Below are 21,202 nucleotides of genomic sequence, written 5' to 3' on the forward strand. Positions count from 1 at the left end.
ATTTGATGGTGAAGAGCCCCAAATCCATCAGTGCCACTTCCAGTGGTGCCCAAGTCCGTAAGTGCCACCTCTAAGAGCAGCCCCAGCCTGGAGAGGTCCCCTTGTGCTCCCTACTCTCTCAAAACATCACCCCTCCACATCCCACTAGGCAGCTCCGTGGTGGCACAGCACAAACCAAGGGTCTGCTCCAGATCCCAGGAGAGCTGGCGGTGGGAAAGGCCAATTCACCCATGCCAGCACTTGTGTCACTGTCACCACTGGTGGGCAAGAAGCATGCTGGCAGCAGAAGCACACACTCGAGAGAGCACCGGAGCCAGCTCGGTGCATTTGAGTTTGGTCATTAATGAGTGGTGGGGAATTTAGTCATAAGACCTCCAGGGTGGCAGGTCAAGGCTAACACCTCAGTGCCTGCACCCCATGGACAAAGACAGTGCAGGGAAGCAGGGCAGGAGATGCACAAGCAAGGGTGCAGTGAGCATGCAGCCCAGCCAGCCACCGCTCTGCAGTCTCAAGAAGACATTGGCATCCAGAAGGCATCTCTGCTGCTGACACCAGAAACACCCTGGAGGGCTGCGTCCCTGCTGCCTATGTGCCAGTGGAATTAAGGCATGCAATTCTACCCAAGCCTCCAGCGAGCACCCACTCCTCAGGGCGACTGCTTTGGAGGAATTGCTTTTACTGCCAGAAAGGCGGTGGCACCGTCGGAAAGCCATCCGGGTCCGCCAATGACAGCTATTGACAGATGTCTAAGAGGACGGCAAATAATCCCGTCTTCCTCTGGGAGGATTCGGGTCGCCCTCGCCCTCACTGGGGGTTTATCCATTGTCTGGATCTGCCGGCAGTTGTTATTTTTGATCAGCAATGCATTTTCCTTGGCCTTGCTGGCAGGAGGGAAATAGGAGGAAGAAGAGAAAGGGGCTTGGCAGAGGGAAGAAGACCAGCTCAGCTTTGGGAGGGGGCAGTGGTGCACCCTGTAGACCTTAGGGAGTCCAGGTCGGTCTCCTTTCAGCCCCACAGCCTTGCTCAGCACAGACAAAACTTGCCGCAGCGATGGGGCTGGCCAGCCCACACATCACAGCCTCCCGTGCTGCCCAGGGGAATCCCTCCCAGTAAACTCCATAAGCCCAGTGGACCAGTGAGGCTTGAGAGGTTTTGGGGGGCAGGCCTTGCTGCCCAGCTGTCAGCACCCTCCTGCGCAGGCAGCAGTCAGGGTCACCTCCAGCAGCAAAAGAAAGCACAGGGCAGCTCTGACAGGGATGAGAAAACCCTGCCCGCTGCCAGCACCATCCCAAGCCCTGCCTGCAGACCCTCACATGCCTCAGGTCCATCCCAACGGGCCAAAAAAAGGCTGGGGAGCCTCATGAAGGCAGGTCTCTGACCTGCCCTGACCCCCACCAGGCTGTGGACCCCCTTCCCTCATGCTTCATCCCCAGCACTGCAGCTTCCCAGCAGGCACGCCCTGCTGGCAGATCCCGTCCTCCCCGATGGCTCAGGCTCGCCAGTGCTGCAGGATGCAGCTCAGCCAGCTGCCAGGATCCACACCCATCCCTCCAAGCCGGGTACAGCAGGAGGTGCGGGCAGAGCCGGGGTAAGAGGCATCCAAGAGCTCCTAGGTTGAAGACACACAGCCATGCCCCAAGTCTTTGCGCCTCTCCTCGCCTCCCCGGCAGTGCCTCAGGGAGCATCCCCGCTCGCCAGCAACGCAGGGCTCACCAGCCTCCTGTGCATCACCTTTCCACCACCGCCTGGGCTGCCTGCGAAATATGAAGACAATAAAAAGCTGCCTCCCTGCTCGGTGGGCTTTTTCTCCTGCAAGAGATGGAGGGCACACCACACAAAACCACCTCTCCCGAGCTTTCCCCGTGCTCAGCGGCACTTGTCATTCAAGCAAACCCCATGGCCTTTAAGCTGCCAAGGTACCAGAGCTGCTCCGGAATCGGAGTTCGCTCGGCTCCTGCCCTGGAGCAAGGAATCTGAAACACTGCCACTGGAAACGGAACAGAGCATCCGTCATTTTACTTGCCAGGAATATATCCAGCCCCCAAAAAAAGAAATACTGCCTGCTGAAGAGCCAGCAACAAAAGCCCTTGATTTCACTGGTGAAACAGAGCCCGGCATCGGGCATTTCCACCCGGGTCCTGATTCTCTGCTGAATTCAGAATCACCAGAAATAAAATAAGTGGCAGAGTTGGGTCAGGGCTGAAGGGGCCAGAGCAGCCCCAGGGCCTGGAGGAGGGCACAAGGTCAGGATGGATGGTGGGGACCAGTGGACCCCGCCCAGGATGCTGCAAGGAAAATCCATGGGTTCAGAAAAGAGGCAGGTGGCAGAGGCAGGGCTGGAAGGGACGAAAGCTCCCTCCCACTGCGGCCAAACCAGAGCATCCAAGCACAGCCAGCCCCACTGCGGGGTTGTCCTTGGGAAGCCGCCCTGCCCACAGCCTCTGCCAGCATCCTGCCCACAAGCCACCCCTGGCCAGGCGGATCATCAACCCCCGGCCATTCCCCATCACATCCCCAGAAAAAGGAGCAGCAGCGTGTTCCCAGCCAGCCCAGCCCCCAGCCCAGGCACGCCAACCCAAATATCTGCAAGAAGCGCTCCCCTCCATGGGAACAGCAACTCGACACAGAGTTCACATGCCCCAGCAATGCCTGATTAAACTCCCAAACTCCAAGGGAATACCCCTGAGGCTGTCTGAAGATAAGCTAGGAACTAGGCTGCTCTCAGGAAATGCAGGGACTGGGAAAAGCAATCACTTTTTTTCCTTTTAGATCCAGAATAATAGAGAGCAAACCCTGACGTGCTCTAGCTTGGACACAAGCACTCACCCAAGCTCACCCATGCACCCCAGGAGCTTCCCCATCCCTGGAGCAACCAAGAGGACACCCGTGACCCCAGCACTGAGCTGGATCCTGCCAGAGGTGGTAGGGGTGGAACCAGAGAGCCCAGGACAACTCAAGGCACCACAGGTGAGCTGAGTGGGACCTGCTGGGCTCTGCGTGGTGGGCTGGGAGATGCTGAGCAAGAGGATGGTGCTGGAGACCTGGGTGGAGAAAAGCCTTCTGCCAGAAGGCCAGTGGGTACCAGTGGATGGGGCCACTTGCTGCCGACACCTTCAGTGACTGTGAGGCTCTGCAGATGCTCTATCATTTTGGCTTACTCCAGGGAACACCTCAGACGCTGGTTTCAGCAGTCTTCAGGTCTCCTGCGACCCTCATTGCCCTCCTCCTCCCCTTTGGCTTTTCCATGACAGGTAGTCATAGCACTACACCCAGTGATGCTCCTCCCTTTCATACCTGCTGGAACCCAGGGAGCAACCAGCTTGTCACAGCTGCAGGGATGGTTTGCACCACGTCTCGGTAAGCCCTCGCACTGGGGCACTCCTGGGGTGCCCTGCCCTGGCTGTTGTGGCAAGATGTCATGACACCAGCTTCAGTGGTCACCACCCATGATGGCATAAGCTCCAAGTTTTACCGTCAGCCAGGACCACAGATGGGAAGGAGACCTGCACCCACGCACACCATGCTTGCAGATGGGCAAACACGTCTGAGGCCAGAGAAGCACAGGCGATGCACCTACCCAAGACAAGGTCTCCTTTGGAGGAGGTAACAGCCCTCTTGGGTCTTGATGCTCCTTCAAGAATCAGCCCAAGAGGAAGGGTGCCTTCCTTCCCTGCAGCATGCCAGCAGAAAGTGGAAGAACAGCAATCCTGGGCAACCTGATGGGAAAGGGCATTAGGAAAACAGTTCCCAGGAAACTGTTGGGACAAGAAGTCCTGCCACAGGGATGCGGTGGCATGGCAGGGAGGGGTCGTATCAAGACCCAGCTCCTGTCTTTGATCAGCTACCAGCCTGGCTGCAGAAAGCATTCAGACTGTGCTACACAATGCTTAGATTTTCAGTGGGTGTCTCACACACAGCTGCAAGCCCTTACTGTGGCCTTTCCATGTACGACGGGGGTGTATAAGAAAGGTGGAGAGAGACTTTTCACCAAGGCCTGTTGTGACAGGACAAGCGGCAATGATTTTAAACTGGAAGAGGAGTAGGGTTAGGTTGGACATAAGGAAGAAATATTTAACAATGAGGGTGGTGAGCCACTGGCACAGGTTGCCCAGAGAAGCGTGCATGCCCCATCCCTGGGAGTGTGCAAGGCCAGGTTGGACAGAGCCATGCCCCCCATGGCAGTGGGGCTGGACTGGATGATCTTTGAAGATTTCTTCCAACCCAACCCATTCTCTGATTCTGCAGTAATTCAACTACATGCACTGTGCCCTACCAAAAAAATCACAAGTGTGATGGTGAAGCTCGCAGATCTCAAAGAACCAGCCACAAGACAGCCAACAAGCAGAGTTCAGGCCCTGGGAAGCGGGAAGGTGTCACCACCAGCCATGACATGGGTCAGGACAGGGGGACCCACAGATGAAAGAGCTGCAGGACACACAGTAAGAAACAGAGGGGTTCACTCTACACATGACCACAACATGGAAAAACCTGTCTAAAAGTTGTCACAACACAGAAAAAGGTAGGGAACAGCCACAAGATCGAGCCTTGAGCATAAAGGAAACACTGCATGGCGGGAGCTGGAAAGGTCCTGATGTGATGAGCTAATCGCACTGGAGATGTGCTTTGAAGGGACCCGATTACAGGGTGCAAGCATCCTCCTGGACTCACTGGTCCTTCTTGGCCCCAAGCTCTGAGTTAGGTATCAATGCTTCTGCCTTTACTCACTTCCTCAAAAGCTGAGGAACAAGGTGCCAAGCTGGAATGGCAAGGAACAAGCTGGATGTGGTTGTCACAGTTGGTGCCTGCACCGTGGTGGTCCACTCCTTCTCCAGCCAGCCTAGGGTGGGATCAGAGCCCCCAGCCTCCCCCAGGGACCTGCCTGTTAGACTGTGAACCCCCTTAAAGAGAAACGTCTTCCTTCACCCATGAGGAAGGGTTTGATCCCATGCCCTCCTGAAACCCAGCACCCACATCCCCATCTCCAGACAGGACCTCCTGCCACAGCACTGGCAAGCCCCCAAGATGGGAGGAAAAGGGTCACCAGTGCATGAGCCACCAACCCAGAGGGTTGGTGTCCCCACCGCCTGCTCTTAACTTCCACAATGGACATCCTCCTCCACCTGCTGCTTTCTCCAGCCTGCTTCATCTCCTCCCTCTTCCCCATGCTGGCACTGCCATGCCAGGGAGTCCTGCACCTTGCCCTCAGTGACATGCTCCATGGTGGATGAGCCCGAGCCAGCCCGGGGGATGAGCAGGGGCTGTGGGGGCAAGCTGGGCAAGGAGCCCCTGCCATCTCCATCCCCCAGTGAGCAGGAGCACTGGGGAACTTGGCCATGCAGGCGGTGGATCACGCAGAAAGAAACCTGTGCCTGCGGCTCGGATGAGCTACCAGCATTTTAGGGACTGTCCACAATGCCTTCCTTGGTCTTCTGGCAAGTGATCAACAAACCCAAGGTGTGACTGAGGGCAGGCTGTGGGCAATGCTGTGCTCACAAAGCCAAGGAAGGCACATTTCCATCCCAATGGCTTCACAAAGAACCCATCCTTGGAGGTTTTTTCCTCTTTTGGTAGTTTCTGACACATTTAAGATAGGGCACATCCAGGTAAAGGTAGAAAAAATTCCCCAGAAATTCCTGACCAGGTTCCCCTTGACCAGTGTGGCTTCCCCACCCTTGTGCACCCTGGATGGACCCACATGCCCTCCCCACATCTTTTCCCTACACACCACGAAGCTGAACCACAGCACCCAGAGAAGGAGGATCCTCCTTTAAGGATTTTGCAGAGAAAGAGGTACTTTTTTACCCCAACAGTGCATTTTAACAATGCATCAAAGCCAAAACCCCACAGCAGGGAACTCCCAGGGCTGAAGATTGCACCGTCCCTCGTGGCCAAGGGAAGCAGCCGGTACCCACAGGGGATTCAGGACGGGTGTCTCTGGAGGATGGCCATGGACGTCCTCATGTCCCCGCAGCAGGCAGCCCTGCTTCAGCTCAAGGGGTTTAAGCTGAACTAGTGCAAGTCCCTCCTGCAGACCCCCGAGGTGTAAGGCTCCCTGAGCTCTTAATGGGCTTACAGAGCTGCTGGGACCAGAGCTGCTCCCCCAGCACAGGGGCTGGGGGGACTTAAAAGGCACCGCCGGCCAGCAGCCCCCCGTGGCACCACCAACACCAGCCATCCCTGGCACGGTGGGGACTACCTGCCAGCCCTGTCCTGATGAGCTATCGCTGATGGCACCGAGCACTCAGCCTGCTCCATCCCAAATCCCATGTGCCCTCCTCCAGGCAGGTGTCCCCTGCTCAGCCTCAAGGACAGAGGCAGACGTGTGTGTCCCCCAGCCCCACAGCAGATCCAGTCTCCCCAACCCATGCCACTGGCTGCTGGCAACCTCCAGGGAGAGCAGAGCCCACAGGTACCGGACAAGAGGGGAATGGCCCAGGGAGAGAGAGGGGCACAGGCAAGCTGGTGGCAGAGGGCAAACCAGTACACCCGCTGCTGCCTGTGCCAGCACCCACACCCCCATGCCTGCACCTGCGCCTGCACTGGCACCCCACACCTGCACCTGTAACTGGCACTCTATACTTCACACCATGCCTGTGCCCAACACCTGCACCCCAAACTTCACCCCACACCTGTGCCCCATGCCTGCACCAGCACCCCATGCCTGTGCCTTGTGCCTGAACCCCATGTCTGCACCTGTGCCCCACACCTGTGCCCCACACTGGCATCCTGTGCCTCCCCTCCACGGCTCACCCTATGCCTGCACCCCACTTTTCACCCCACATCTCACCCCACTGCATCACCCAGGGTCGTGCTAAGCCCACACTGCACGACCAGGGGAGCCTGGGTTTGGGGCAGGATCAGGGCAGGACCAGCTGCAGGTTCCCCCCTCTCCAGAGGACTCAGACCCCACTCAAATTCAGGCTGGGGGTGACAGGAGCATGTGCCACACAGCACCCTGCCTGGTGAAGAGGGAGGGGCCAGCACATCATCCCACACCATCCCTGGGAAATCCTGTTTTTCCAGGCTTGGATCAAGCACAGGGGACCAGGAACGGACGGCTGGCAGGAGCGGGGCTGTCCAGGGAAAATCCTGCTGGAAAGCAGCAAAACCCCATCCCCAACAAGCCCGACCCAAGGCAGCCCCTCACCAGCCTGCTGCGCTCTGGCAGGGACAGATCTGCCTTCCTGCTTCATCGTATTTTGGGGGCTTGAACTTCAGCGTGCAAGTTCGTGCCTTTGGGTATTTTCAGAGGGGGAAATACATTTTTAAAAAAGCATAAAAAACTCAAAACCCCAAAACCTGGGCACGCAACTGAGCTCCTGTGATTTCCATATCAGCTGCTGTACATGCACACAGCATGGAAAAATCCTTAGCAAATTTCTGCTAAAAAATAAAAAAAAAAAAAAAAAAGAAAGGAAAACCCACAGAAGGCTGAGCTTGCTGGACACAGCATGCCAGGAGGGGCTGACAGAGCTGTTACGGTCTATTGGGCCAATAATCCACAAACTAAGACGGATTTATTGTACATGGCAGATCGTAACAGCTCCAAAGAAACCATCACTGTCTCCCGGTGCTTAAAATTCACTTTCTTGGGGGAAAAAAAAGGGCCAAAATATGGCTTTACGAGATAAGATGCGTGGTTGTACCATTCTGTGACAGACAGAAGCCTGTGCAAACACATATATGTTTTTTTTTTTTTCTCTTGATATATAAATAAATAAAATATCTTCTCTTCCACGGCGAGCGCAACTGCATTACCCGGCTTGAAGTGCTGCTGTTACCACCGGATTACCCGGCTTGGTTTCACCTCTGTTAGCAAGATGGATTTGCAGGGATGTTGTTTCCACCCCAATATTACTGCCCAAACGTGGAGGGAGATAAAAATTAAATTAATTAAAGCCAACTTCAGCCCCTGTACCCATCTGGCTTGCTGGGATGGGTGGGTTTGGGTCGCCTCTTCTTGGAAGGTGCAAATCTTCCAGAAGCGAGCTGCCGGGGCACAGAGCAGGCTCTTCCCACCAGCACAACACCGTGATGGCAAGCCCAGGATGGGGGAGGGGATATTTAAATAATAAATATTTATTAGTATTAATATAAAAATATAAATAATAAATATTAAATTGTTGTTGCTGTTAAGGGCAGAGCTGGATCTTTCCTTTGCAGCTTTGTTTCTGGGCAGAGAGGAGCCCCAGTCAGCGCAGAGGAGCAGGACAAGAAGTGGGACCAGCCCGACCCTGGCAGTAATCGCGGCGTCTGTTCGAATAGCTGCGACACTGGAAATCACGCTGGGCCCAGCTGAGAGCTTACTGGCCGGCTGATCATATCAGATGGGGATCAAAGAGGCTCAGCTAACGGGTTTAGTGCATGGCTCGTCCCAGCCACCACTGCTGCTGAGGGGGAGGCCAGGCTCCGGCTCACCAAGGGGGTGGGGGTAGGGGTGGGTTGGGGGCTGTGTGGCCAGGATGCTCGAAGGGACCCCAGAGGGCGTGTGCAGGAGCGAACACCCCTCGGTAGGGTGATGCCTGGCAGGATGCCCGGTAAGGTAGCCAGCCCTGAAACCCCCCTAGCACTGCGCCTGGATGATGGGTCGGGTAACGCCATGTGCGTGCCCACCAGCCCCCCCAGCTGCACCCCAAAACCATCTCAGGGGGGGCGCAAGCAGTGGGATACCGGACCAGGCGACCAGGAGAGCTGCTTGCGGCTGCACTCAGGGACTGGAGCTGCGATGCCAGTGGGCAGGGATGGGTGCGGGGAGGGGGTTTGCCTGGGGTGCCCCAGCTCCAGCCCCCACAGCAAGCAGCACAGCCGGGCAGTGAGATGCAATGTGCCGGGACTGGCCGGGCGGCTCCAGGGAGGGGAGACGAGTAATTAGAGCAGGAGGCTGTGAGTCAGCAAACGATGCGTAACCTCGCCGAGGTTGACAATGAGGCAAAAGATGGCAGTTTCGACTGAGAGCGCCCGCTGAAAGGGCATATTTAGATATGCAAGTAGCAGCAACTCCCAACAATTGCAGGGCTGGCGACCTGCTCTGCAAACCACGCTGCTCCACAGTGACCGTCTGTCTGCCTGCCAAATATTCGACGCCTTTCTCCAAAATCATTGCAAATAGAGAGGCAGTCAGTTGCAGCCCAAACTGTACAGGAGCAAGCTTGCAGGGACCACCGCTGAAAAAACAGTGTGTCGGGGGGGGAAGGTGCTGGGCTGCCTCTCCGACAGCACCCCGGGCTGCCCGGGGAGGGACGTGGCTGCGCTCGGCAGCTGACCTTGCTCCGGATGCCCTGGAGAGAAGCGCAGCCGCCGGCAGCGATCCTCCTGGCACGCCTGCCGTGCTCCAGGGTGGGTGGATAGCAAGGGCGAGGTTTAGCTTGGAAGCAAACCCCAGCCCCAGCCAGAGGCACAGCCCCCGCTTCTTGGGGGGTGTCGGGGGGCTGTCGGGGGGGGGGGTCTGTCTGTCAAAGCTGCAGGCAGGTAGGGCCCCACCGCCCAGCAGCCCTCGGCGAGGAGAGTTTAATTAACCCCGGAAAGCAATCGTTAAACGGCCAAGCCGGGTAATCGATGCGGAAGGGGCAGCTTGCTGCCGAGGGACCATCTGCTCCAGGGAGGGATGGCGGCTCATCGCCCCCCCGCCGCCCTTCACCCCGCGCTGCCGGCAAGCCGCCGCGGGGCAGCTGGTTTGGGGGCCCAATTCTGAGCTTAACATCGGCAAAGCTGCCCCCCAGGCGGGATGTGAGCTGCCCAGCGGGGGTCCCTCCACCCTCGCCTCAACCCTCACTTCCCGTAAAGCCCCAGGTCCCCAAACCACGTGATTTCCTACACGCTGCAGCACACACACACACACACACACACACACACCCCCCCCCCGCCGGCACAAAGCCTGGCCGGGGGCCCCTGCTGCAGGGTCCCTCTAGAGCAAGACAGCCCTATAGCCAGGATGCGGCTGAAGGCGAGCTGGGCAGGGATGTGGCCAAGCATTCTCCTTGCTCTGCAGCTATTTCCACCTGTGAGATGAGTTTGGGGCAGCCTCAGCCTGGAGGGCACTGGGGGGTTGTGTCTTATGGAGCACCTGGCCCCCCTGCTCACATTCATGGTCAGACTTGCAGGGGAATACTCAGAGCGATGCTCTCAGCAACCCACATCACCCCGAGTACGCACCACCCTGCCACAGGGCACCACGTTCCTGCCCGTCCCTGCCTGCCTGGGCAGGATGCCCCATGGCATCCCGGCAGGAGGGCAGCTGGAACCAAACCCCTACAGGCAGGAGGCAGCTGGGAGACTCCTGGGAGAGCTGTGTTGCTGGAGGGAAACTGAAGCAAGGAAAGGGCAGGGATGTGCCCATGCTAAGCAACCCAGACTCGGTTTTTCATGCTAGTCTCCATCCCATGGCCACTCCAGTACAAGTGTGCACAGAGGGGTGCTGCTGCATCCAGGAAAATAGCCGGCGGTGTTATGCAGTGCCTGTCCATGCTCCAGCCTCTGCCCCCCTGGCACCCACCCATGTCTTCAAAGTCCGCAGGCAGCCCTAGGCCCCTCTTGAACTTCCAAGTTTCTTCTCAATTGCTTTTATGTCCACCTGATAAAATAAATTATGTCAGGTGCTCAGGGGCAGCGGGGCCAAGCAGGGTGCACCTGCTCCTGAGGGACCCAGGAGCACCTCCCCTCTGCGAGACACTGACTCCAGCTCCAGTATGGGGTCTCTGTGCAAGTTTGGGAGGGGTGCAGGGAGACGCCTGGCCCCTCATGCCATGGTCACCCCCCAGGAGAGCTTTGGGGTCAGCTGGAGATGCAGCCGGTAGCAGTGTCCCAGGGCAAAGCCAGCTGGTGGGGGGAAAAGGAGGATTTTGTCCTCCAAGATGGGACTCGGCCAGACCAGTGTCCCCAGTGGTGTCACTCCTCCCTATCCTTCAAGGGGACCTTCTACCCACATCACACCCTGCCAGTGCCACCACATCCCAGGAAGCCCATGGTACGTGGCATGGGCATGACCCCCATGGCAGGATGCAGAGAGAGCCCAGCCCCACAGCAGGGAGGCACTGCTGATGCAGATGCTGAACATGCAGCCACAGGCATCCTCCTCCTGGACTGGATCTGTCCCCCACCCCTCGGGAGGAGAGGGGACATCCCTGAGGAGGAGGAGGGCTGCATCCCACAGAAGGAAAGGAAATGCCAGGAGGAGCCCGACAGTCCAGAGCAGGTGCTGCGGTAGGGATGGCATGAGGGACAAGTCCCAGGACACAGCATGGCCCTGGTGCCAGGAAAAGCCTGGCCTGTGTGCCCCAGCCTCCCCTGGGGCAGAGGGGAAGGTACAGCTGCTGCCACCCAGGCACAGGCAGGGTGACAGATGAGTCCCCAGGACCGGCAGGGTTCAAGATGACCTGTGAAGCACAACTGAGCTTGCACCCTTCCTTGCCCCATGGCTGGGAGACACCTTGGGCTCCTCTTTACCACCTCTTCATGCTGCCCTGGACCTGCAGACCCCCGGGGGAAGGAGACTATGCAGTTCTCCCTGCCTCCAACAGCAGCAGCTCAGCCGGAACGGAATGATGCTCCCTGCACGCATGCACACACCCGCTCGCACGCCAGTACCACAGCACGGGCATGGCTACCAGTCCAAGGGCCACCTCTGCTCCAGGAGAAGGTCCTGGTGGATTCAGTTCCTGGCTGGCAACAGCTGCCAGGACTGCTGGAAGAGCAGGCTCAGGCTCCTACATGGAGCTGGCCAGGTGAGGCTTGCCAGCACACCCCACCTCCCAGGGGAATATTCAGATGGATGCTCAGCATCGCCCTGTGTACCAGCACCCTGCTGCAGGGCATGGAGATGAGGTGTTACTTCCCATTCCTGCCGCAGGGATGCCCCATGGCAGCCCAGTGGGAGAGCAGCCAGACAGGATGCAGTGGGGGAGACCCGTGGAAGAAGTCCACTGCAGGAGGAAAACTGAAGTAGGGAAGGGCCAGGATGCGCCCATGCATTTGGTGTCAGCAAATGGACCCAGAGCAAGCTCTTCCTGCTGCTCCCCCCCCATCCTACTGCCACCGCAGCATGAGGACACATGGAGGAGGACAGGGAGCAAAGAGAGAGCAGGTACAATTGCCACCCAGCACCATCAGCCTCAGCCTCACAGCACTAGGTGCAAGGCAGGAGCACAAGCGGTATGCCCCCCCAGCACTCTCAGGATGCTTGCAGCCCCTGGCAGCCTGTTGGTAGATGCCACTGCTGAATCCAAACCCCCAGGCTGCGAAATGCCCAAGCAATTGGTGGCCGGACCTGCCCACATCACTCCAGTGTAATAGCTGCCTACCCAGCTGTGGTGCCAGCGCTCAGCCCCTCAAGCCACCATCTGACTCCCAAGCTCGTGCTCAGCCCCTCAAACCAGGGCTTGACCCCAAAACCAGTGCTTAGCTCCCCCCAAACACTGCTCAACCCCTGAGCCAGTTCTCAAGCCCCTGCAATGGTGCTTATACCCCCAAACAATGTTCAATGTCCAAACTAGTGCTCAGCTCCCCAAAATAGCGCTCAACCCCTAAACCAGTGCGAAGCCCCCACAAGCCGGCACTGAACCCCTGAGCGGATGCTTAGCACCCCAGACCCATGCTTGACCTCTAGGACAGTGTTCAGCCCCCCAAAACAATGCCTGACCCCCCAAACAAGTCCTTAGCCCTCCAAACAGTGTTTGATCACCAAGCCAGTGCTCAGCCCCCCAAAAAGGCTCAGCCCCAGTGGAGGGGTCAACCCTGCCAGGACGTGCCTGAAGAAAGGACTGCGCTGCTTCACCCCCACAAAGCAGGAAGGGACCCAGGGGAGAGGTCCGGGCTCCGGGGAGAGGAATTCCCCCGGGGCCAGCCCTGCCCTGGGCAGGCAGGGAGGAGAAGGGACAAGGACATGGCTGTGCCGGGATCACCGCTGCCCATCTTCCCCAGAAATGGCCACTCCAGTTTCCTCCCAGTACACATACTGGTTACATTATCTTTCAGAAAGGCCAGACAGCCCAGAGGGGGTCTCCCCAGGTCTCAGCAGCTTCCCTCTCCATCACCAAAGGGATGCGGGAGCACCATGGCAGGGAAGTTGGTCCCCTCCCAGCCCTCTCTCTTGCCTGTGGGAGGGGGCACATCCCCAGTGCAGTGTGGACCCTCCGTGTCCTGGAGTGGACCCCCTTGTCCCCTCCTCCCAGTGCTTCCCAGAGGAGCATTGCCACTGGGAAAGCCAAGATTGTGGAGGCTCTGCCAGGAGCCTCCTCAGCCCTACGGCCCAAAAGCCACCAAGGGAGGGGGGTCCAGCCAAAGGCAAGGAGATTTATTACCCAAATTATCAGCACCGGATCCCCAGTTATCCTTGGAAGCAGCCGCATGGCAGGACAGTCTGTGGGATGCGGGCCAGGGAGCTTGGGTGGGAGGAGAGCACGTCCCACCTCTAACACAGGCAGCTGTGGGTGGCAGGGGGACTTATTCCCTGTTGCCAGTCATGTTTCCCTGCCCTATCTGTCAAGCTATCAGCCTCTGGGACAAGCTGCTGAAGCCATCACCCCACAGCCCAGTGCCAGTTATTTCCAGGATCAGGCTGGCAGCGGTTATCAATATGTCCCCCCCACAAACCTCCTCCCCATCACCCAATGCCAGTTGTAGCTGCCTGCAGCCAGCACCAGCCACCGGCAGCCTGGCCCCTCAGCATCACTGGGGACCTGCTGCTGGCCCCCCAGGGTCCCCATCCCTCCCTGGCTCTGGTGTCTCTGGACCCACAGAGACAGCCCCCATCACCACCCCATCCTCCCCATCCATCCCTGCCACCCTCCACCCCTAAATGAACTGCCAGCCATGGCATGAATGCATCCCACTTTAATCTTCACAGTGCATCAGCATGGGAGGAAAAAACCAACACCTTTTTCACCTTTTTTCCTTTTTTCTGGGGGTCTTAATCTTTACCTGGGGTCATATTTACTAATCCTCTTGCTAATCCCCCAATGCCTTCACAAAGAAAAAAGCCCTGTCCTCCACCAGCCCGAGATGTGGCAACCATCAGCAGCACCCGGCAGAAGTGGCACCGGGGAACATGCGCTGAGGCCCCTGGGTGCTGGGGGTTTATCACTTGAGGCGACTCTTGTTTTTTCCCAGCAAGGTGGCCAATATATGTTTTTAAAAGCCTTTTTATTTAAGGAGCTCAAATGTGAGGATGGGGAGAAGGGAGGTGATACAGTGGTGGCGAGATGCAAGCATGTCAGGCAACGGAAGCGAAGCCTGTGGGTCTCAGCTCAACTGACAGGCTCCAACATTTAAGAAATATTTAGGGAAAGGATAAGAAACGGCCTCTTAGGAAGGATTCAGTGAAAAAAAGTCCACTGCCAGTTTGCACCCCCCACGGCCAAGGTGCACAGGGACCCCCAGGAGCATCCCCGAGCACTGGCCCCCAGCCTGCCAGACACACGGGGCCCTGGACCATGGCAGCTGCCGGGGTGTGGGCAGCAGCTCTGATGGCCCCTGACTCAGTTCCCCCATGTGGAGAGATGACAGGTCACCCCCCGCTCCCCAGGGATTCAGACGGCAGAGGCTGCCCTTGAACCACCTCCAACTCATCACTGGTGCTGGGGGAGGGGGATGCCTGGGAATCATCCCAGGGCTCTGCAGGCAGACAACAGGGGGCTGCAGATAAGGGAGAAGGGTTCCTGTGGATGGGGGGGGCAGGGACCCCTGTACTTGTGGGGGGACTGGGCTCTGCAGAAGGCAGGGGGAGCAGGGGGCTTTGCACATGGGAGGCTTTGCAGCCAGGGGAGACAGGGGCGTCTGCAGATGGCAGAACAGGGGTCCCTGCAGATGGGGAGGACAAGGGTCCCTGCAGAACTGGCCTTCCCAGGCCTCACCTCCCGCTGTACCACCACCGCTCCGCAGCTGGCCCCCGCCCCTGCTGCTGCCGGGGGCTGCGCAGAGCCCTCCCCAGCATGGCAGGAGGCAGGGGCTGCCCGCAGCACTGCCCCAGCCCCCAGCCCCCCCCGTGGGCCCTCGCACGGCGAGCTAACCAGTTATGGCAGCACGGCCCTCTCGGCCGCAAGACAGCGCACGCTCGACCGCGGCCGGCACCTTGCCGCGCCAGGCTGGAATTTGCAAGCTGTCCTGATGCATTAAAGCGCAAACGCCTGGCGTCCAGCTCCCAGCCCTGCTGGGGCCGGGCCGGGCCGGGCCGTGCCACGGCATCCCCTACTCAGGGATGCCAATGCTGGGACAGCTGCCCCCAGGGTGGCCAGAGCCCCCATGATCATCTTCATCTTCTACATTTATTTTTCTCCCCCCCCTGCCCCAGCTTTAAATAGCTCCTTCAGCGGAGCGGGGAGACGCTGCCAGGCTCCCACTGCCGCCACAGCAAGACAGGGGACGCAGAACACAGAGGTCCCCGCCAGCGCCGGCGCGGGGGCCGGTGGCACCAGCCAGGCAGAATCACGGCAGTGCTGCCGGGATGGGGCCCCTTCCAGCGGGCAGCCCAGTGTGCCGGTTCAGTGATGTGCACCGGGGCGCGGCGGGGATGGGGGGGACAGACGGACACGGATGGACAGATGGATGGGATGCTCCACCCGCCAAACCCAGGGGGGTGGGTCAGGCAGAGGCAGAGGGCCCCAAGGTGGGTGCCACAGCACCCTCACAGGCACAGCACCACGAGGACCACCCTGGAGAGCAGGCTGGAGACAGGCTGCAGTCCCCCTGGGGAGCACCCATTCCCTGGGGATCCCAGAGACCCCCCTCCCCTGTACCCAGAGCCACATCATGGCACACACACACACACACACACACACACACACACACACGGGTCTGCTTCCCACGCTGGGTACTTCCCATGCTGGGTGCTTCCCACCAGGGCCGGAACCCGCCATCCCATGTCCCTGACCCCACTGCCTTTCAGAGAGCACCCTGGGAGCACCCCCAGGGCCACCCATCATGCATTACCCTGAGCTGCCCCTCCAGCTCTCTCCAGCAGGCTGGGCACACTGCAGGAGGCTCGAGCACCTGCCAAGGCTGGGGACAGACGGGACATCCCACTCCCCAGCACTGGCACGCACTTGCCCCTTGTCCACATGCCCAGTGATGCTCTCAGGACCCGACGCCCACCCACAGCCACCCGCGCAGCCAAGAGCCGACCTGCAAAGGGGCACATCCATCCCACGGCCAGGCAGCATGGGCTTGACCGGCCGTGCTGATCCCAGCCAGCGCAGGGCAAATGGCAGCGGGATGCCCGTGGGAGGAGGGAACGGCAACAGCCAGCTGGAATAGGAGTGTGAAGGAACGGCTCTTGCGTGCTCTGTCCGGAGCCAGCTAACGAGGCCATATTTGAAATGCTTCGCATACCTCCGGTCATCAGATTAGCAAGATGCAGAAGGTAAAGCAGAGGGCAAGAGGAGTGCTCCCTGAGCCAGCGATCCTCAGCCGCTCACTCCCACGGGCTGCGGGAACTGGGGGAAATGTCTGCAGTTGGCAGCGGGGCACAGGGAGAGGCAGCAGCCGTGGGGACCCCAGGAGCGATGGGTGCTGGAATCTACTTCCCTGCTGTGATCCCAGCTGGACACGGCATGGGTGCAGGAGGGGAAGGTGGGGAAGGACAGCCCAGCACTCACAGCTCCAGGTTCAGCCACACAGGCTGTCCACAACCCTGCTGCCATGTCTCAGCCACTCCCACCCTCACCTCCCTAATGGCCCAGGTGAGACCTGGACTACTGAAAGACTTTGAAACATATAAAGGGAACTTATAGGAAAAACAGTGGGAGACTTTTTACCAGGGCCTGTCATGACAGGACAAGGGGCAAGGGTTTTAAACTGAAAGGGGGCAGGGTTAGATTGGACATAAGGAAAAAACGTTGTACAATGAGGGTGGCGAGACACTGAAACAGGTTGCCCTGGGAAGCTGTGGATGCCCACCCATGGAAGTGTTCAGGTTCAGACGGGACGGAGCCTTGAGCAACCTGATCTAGTGAAAGATGTCCCTAGATCTTCCAGAGGTGGGGGTGAACTAGATTATCTTCAGCAGTACCTTCCAACCCAAACCATTATATGAGTCTGTAAAACGAGGCAAGACCCCACACAGCCTCCAAGGAATGCCTGCAGGCACAGCGCGTTTGCTCTCCCTTGACCTGGACCCACACCCAAAGACAGGCTCCTGCAAAGCAGACAGCAGAGCACTGGTCTGCATCTCCTATGGGTGTAGACCCCCCTCCATCAGGCTTTGCACCAGCGCCAAAGAGTTTCAAGCCATTCCCAAGGCATCAACGCTCCTTGCACGTGAATGGCCCTCCGTGGGCCACGGTCCAGCTCCAGGAGAGGCTGGAGAGCAGGAACCTGCCTCTGAGCCACAAGCAGGTGCAGAAGAGCCTACAGGGCATGGAGGAACCAGAGCTGAGACCACATGGATCTGCAGACCCTTGAGACCCTTCAGGGCTGGCATGTTCAAGTCAGAACCCCTCTGCCTGTGGGATGTTGAAGTCAGAGACTCAGGACTCTGATCTGGACCCCAAACTGCTTTTCTCAGCCAGCCTTTGAGGGACAGAAAGAGGCACAAAAGCCACACGGGCAGGTTCCAGCAAGAAGAAGTGAGAATTGATGACACCAGGACCCCTGGGGACACCAAGAGACCACCTGGAGTTCAAGCGGATGGAGCCATGGTGCTCATTTGGGCAAAGCCAAAGACTCTCATAAGGAAGACCTTGGGAGGTAGATATTGCCCAGACATCCCTATGAACACCTGGAGCACAGGCATGAACTCAAGGCAGGTTTGCAAAGGCAAAAATGAAACCTCCATCAAACCACAGCCGCAGGTGAGACGAGGGCTACCTCCAGTAGTGGGCAACCACCCATGAACCAAGAGATGACCAGAGGCAGCAGCAGTAGAGGACACCGGAGGAGAATGGACCCAACCTTATTATACCAGAGCACAAACACAACCCTTGCTCAAGCCTCGACCATGCCCAGGATGCTCAGCAAGTGCTGAGTAAATGTATGCCAGGGTCAACTTGGGGGGTCTCATGGGTGGCAGCAGTCACCCAGAACCCACTGGAATCACCCAGAAGCACCTTGTAGCCTATGAGACCAAGATGACACTGCTCCCCAGCCTGTGCTCCCACCCAGGGTCTGGTGCCACGAAGGTGACAATCGGACCCTGGGAATAAGGCCCATCTCAGAAGTGACCCAGAAATTACAGGCTACGCCTCACACTGGTGCAGGTCCCATTCATCACCCACACTGTGCCCCTGCTGTAGAACTGTATCACAGCATTGACATGGGGCAGAGCCAGTGACCTAAGCTCTTTTCCATCTCCCACCTCTCTGAGCTGGGAGCATGGAGATAGAAAAGCACATCCTGCTTGGAAAATCAGAAAATGGCATTTTCTTTCTTTGCCATGAGCTCCAAGGTTGGGGCTAACACATACCGTCCCACGCTGGGGCACCAACCTGTACGCATCACTCAGAGGAGGCGATGGGTCCTCATCCTCCCAGTACAAAGGATGTCCAAGTTCACACAATGGAAGATGCTTTGGTACAAGCAACAATGTTTGAGGATGATGACATAGAGCCAGACCCACAAATCCCAAGGCAAGACCACAGCCTGGGAGCCAAGCCTTCACAAGGTGACCACAGCAGGGCCGTTTTTCAGGTCCCTTTTCCGTGCCATAACAATGGATGGGTAGAAACCAGAGACACCAAGGCAGTCTCTCAAAAACCTTCTGACCTTAAAAATCCTTTTATCTACATAATAACAGGCTGCCACCCATGTGCGTCAAGGGCTGTCATCTCAGACCGTCAATACCCTCCACCTGCTTGCAAGCCATGCAAAAAGACAAGCTGGGATGAAACTACTCCGAAGACATTATCAATGCACCCCCCCAGCCCCACAACACTCCAAAAGGAGAGACTATTGGGCCTGCTCCATGGCACATTTGTACCGTCAGCACTGAGATGCTGAGGGACCCAAAAGCTTCTTCTGCCTCTGGTCTTCAGGCACCTGAGGGCCAGTGGCCAGGGTAAAACGTGTCCCTCAGACTCTCCAAAAGGTGATGGGATCCACCAGTCCCCCTCAGCCACTCGCTGGTGAAGGCAAAGTCTGCTGCAGCCCTGATCCTGCCCTGCTCCCCAGGGCAAAGCCACCAATGGGCAGGAGCAAACCCGCTTCTCCTCCCCACTGGCCTAGGGCTAGGATTTCCCAGATGGTTCCTCCTGGAAGTGGTTCCTCCTCCAGCCACCCCTTTGCTCCAACACCTCTTCCCTCCCACCCCTCCTACACCACTGCCCCCCTCCATCAAGTTACAGAAGGGTCTGGATCTGAAGGAACCTCCAAAGACCATCCAGTCCACCCCCGTGCCATGGCCAGTGACATCTTCCACTAGATCAGGTTGATCTGAGCCCCATCCAACCTGGCCTTGAACACTTCCAAGGATGAGACATCCACAGCTGCTCTGGGCAACCTATGCCAGTGTCTCGCCACCCTCACTGTACATTTTTTCCCTATGTCCCATCTAAGCCTGCCCTCTTTCAATTTAAAACCGTTGCCACTTGTCCTGCGACGACAGGCCCTGTAAAAAGTCTCTCTCCATCTCTCTTAGAAGCCCCTTTTAAGCATTGCCAGGCTGCACTAAGGTCTCCCCAAAGCCTTCTCCAGGCTGAACACCTCCAACTCCCCCAGCCTCTCTCCACGGCAGAGCTTTTCCAACCCCCAGGCCATTTCAATGTGCTCCCCGGCCCCCGCCACCCCACTCTCACAGATCTGTATCTGTCTTGTGCTGGGGACCCCAGAGCTGGATGCAGCGCTCTGGAGGGTTTCACCAGGGTAACATCCCCGCTCTCACCTTGCTGGCCACAATGCTGGTGATGCAGCCCAGGAGACGCTTGGCTTTCTGGGCTGTAAGCGCACATTGCCAGCTCACATCCCATCTGTCACCCACCGATATCCCCCAGTCCTTCTCCACAGGGCTGCTCCCAACCCACCCATCCCCGTGCTGTGCTGGGACTGGGCGTTGCCCCCACCCCAGTGCAGGACCTTGCACTCAGTATGCTTGAACCTCCCACCCTTCCTCCTGCCCTGTCACCCACCTGGCAGAAAACAGCCACACACCAGCATCCCCATCCCTTCCCCAGCCACCGCAGCCTGTCCACATGTCCCCAGTTGGGTGGGGTGCCACCCTTTTCCCAGGATGGTGGTTCCCATCCTCTTCCCCAGTCTGGCTCAGTTTCAAGAGCCCCATTCACTGAGGGGACACACAGCGCCAGCCAAAACCCCCAACCTCCAGGCCCAGCCTCTTCACAGAGGGGCACTGGGGACCGCTGGAGGGCTCCCCCATGCAGGGGGCCCTGCAAGACCCCCCACACTCCCAGGAGTCAAAGTCAAGTCAGGGGAAAAGGAGGGGGAAAGAAAAAAAAAAAACCCAACCAACCCTTTTGAGTGCAATATTTTAGTTGAGCAACAGAGCATGAGTAAAGGAGGGAGCTTTTCGTGGTCTGGTGAGTTTAAGCTATGAGCTGAAAGTTTAACTATTAATACACTTAATCAAGAGGTTGTTCCTACGGCCAGGGTTTGGGAAAACAAATGCACCGGCAGGGCAAGGAGGGGCAGGGGAGCAGCGGAACCCGCTCCCGCCACCCCGGGGAATGTCCCCTGCTGGGGGGGTCAGAGGCAGACGGTCTGGGACCAGCCAGGGCTGGATCCAGCCTCAGCTGAGACCTAAACGGCCACAGCAGGACGTGTCAGGGGATGCTAGCTCCAAGGGCCAAGCGCCCAGGATCTGGCCCTGCCCCTGGCCCCCCCAAACAGGAGATTTGGCAAGAGGGGACAATTTTGGGGAGAGAACACCACCCCCAAGTCCTGCACCATCCCCAAGGCCTGGGCAAGCAGCACCTGCACCGCTGACACCCGCCCATCCCCAGCCTGGAACAGCCCCAGTGACACCAGGGGATGCCGGTGGGCAAGGGACTCCTGGGGTGGTGGATCCTCAAAACACTGGCTGCCCTGTATGCCCACCGCATCTCACCCGCCACCCACCTTTGCCGAGGAGGAGGAAGAGGGGCAGGCTGAATTTCGGGGCACAGCACCCAGAGCCCCTCTCCCCTGCCCACCCACTCAGCGCCAGGGGCAGGAGGTGCAGCCAGGCTCCTGGCAGTGCGGTGCTGGCTGCCCGCATCTCCGCCACAAAATCCATGTCAAGGACAATTCGGCTGCCTCCTGCCTTCTTCCCACCAAGGCGGAGGTG

The 21,202-nt window shown here is 58.3% G+C and overlaps 1 protein-coding gene across 4 annotated transcripts in view; it reads right to left on the reverse strand.

The window, feature by feature from the left end:
- The window catches only part of CXXC5 (CXXC finger protein 5), a 38,272-nt gene that overhangs the window by 14,294 nt on the left and 2,776 nt on the right, over nucleotides 1-21,202 (reverse strand). The window contains exon 2 of one of the 4 annotated variants that reach the window (XM_055812675.1): nucleotides 3,578-3,716. The exons of the other annotated variants lie outside the window; for them this stretch is intronic. The gene's annotated coding sequence lies outside the window, so the exon portion shown is untranslated. The remainder of the gene's footprint in view (nucleotides 1-3,577; nucleotides 3,717-21,202) is intronic. 4 annotated transcript variants of the gene reach the window in all.

This window comes from Falco peregrinus, chromosome 8 (assembly GCF_023634155.1).
Source record: "Falco peregrinus isolate bFalPer1 chromosome 8, bFalPer1.pri, whole genome shotgun sequence".
NCBI classification, from domain to species: domain Eukaryota; kingdom Metazoa; phylum Chordata; class Aves; order Falconiformes; family Falconidae; genus Falco; species Falco peregrinus.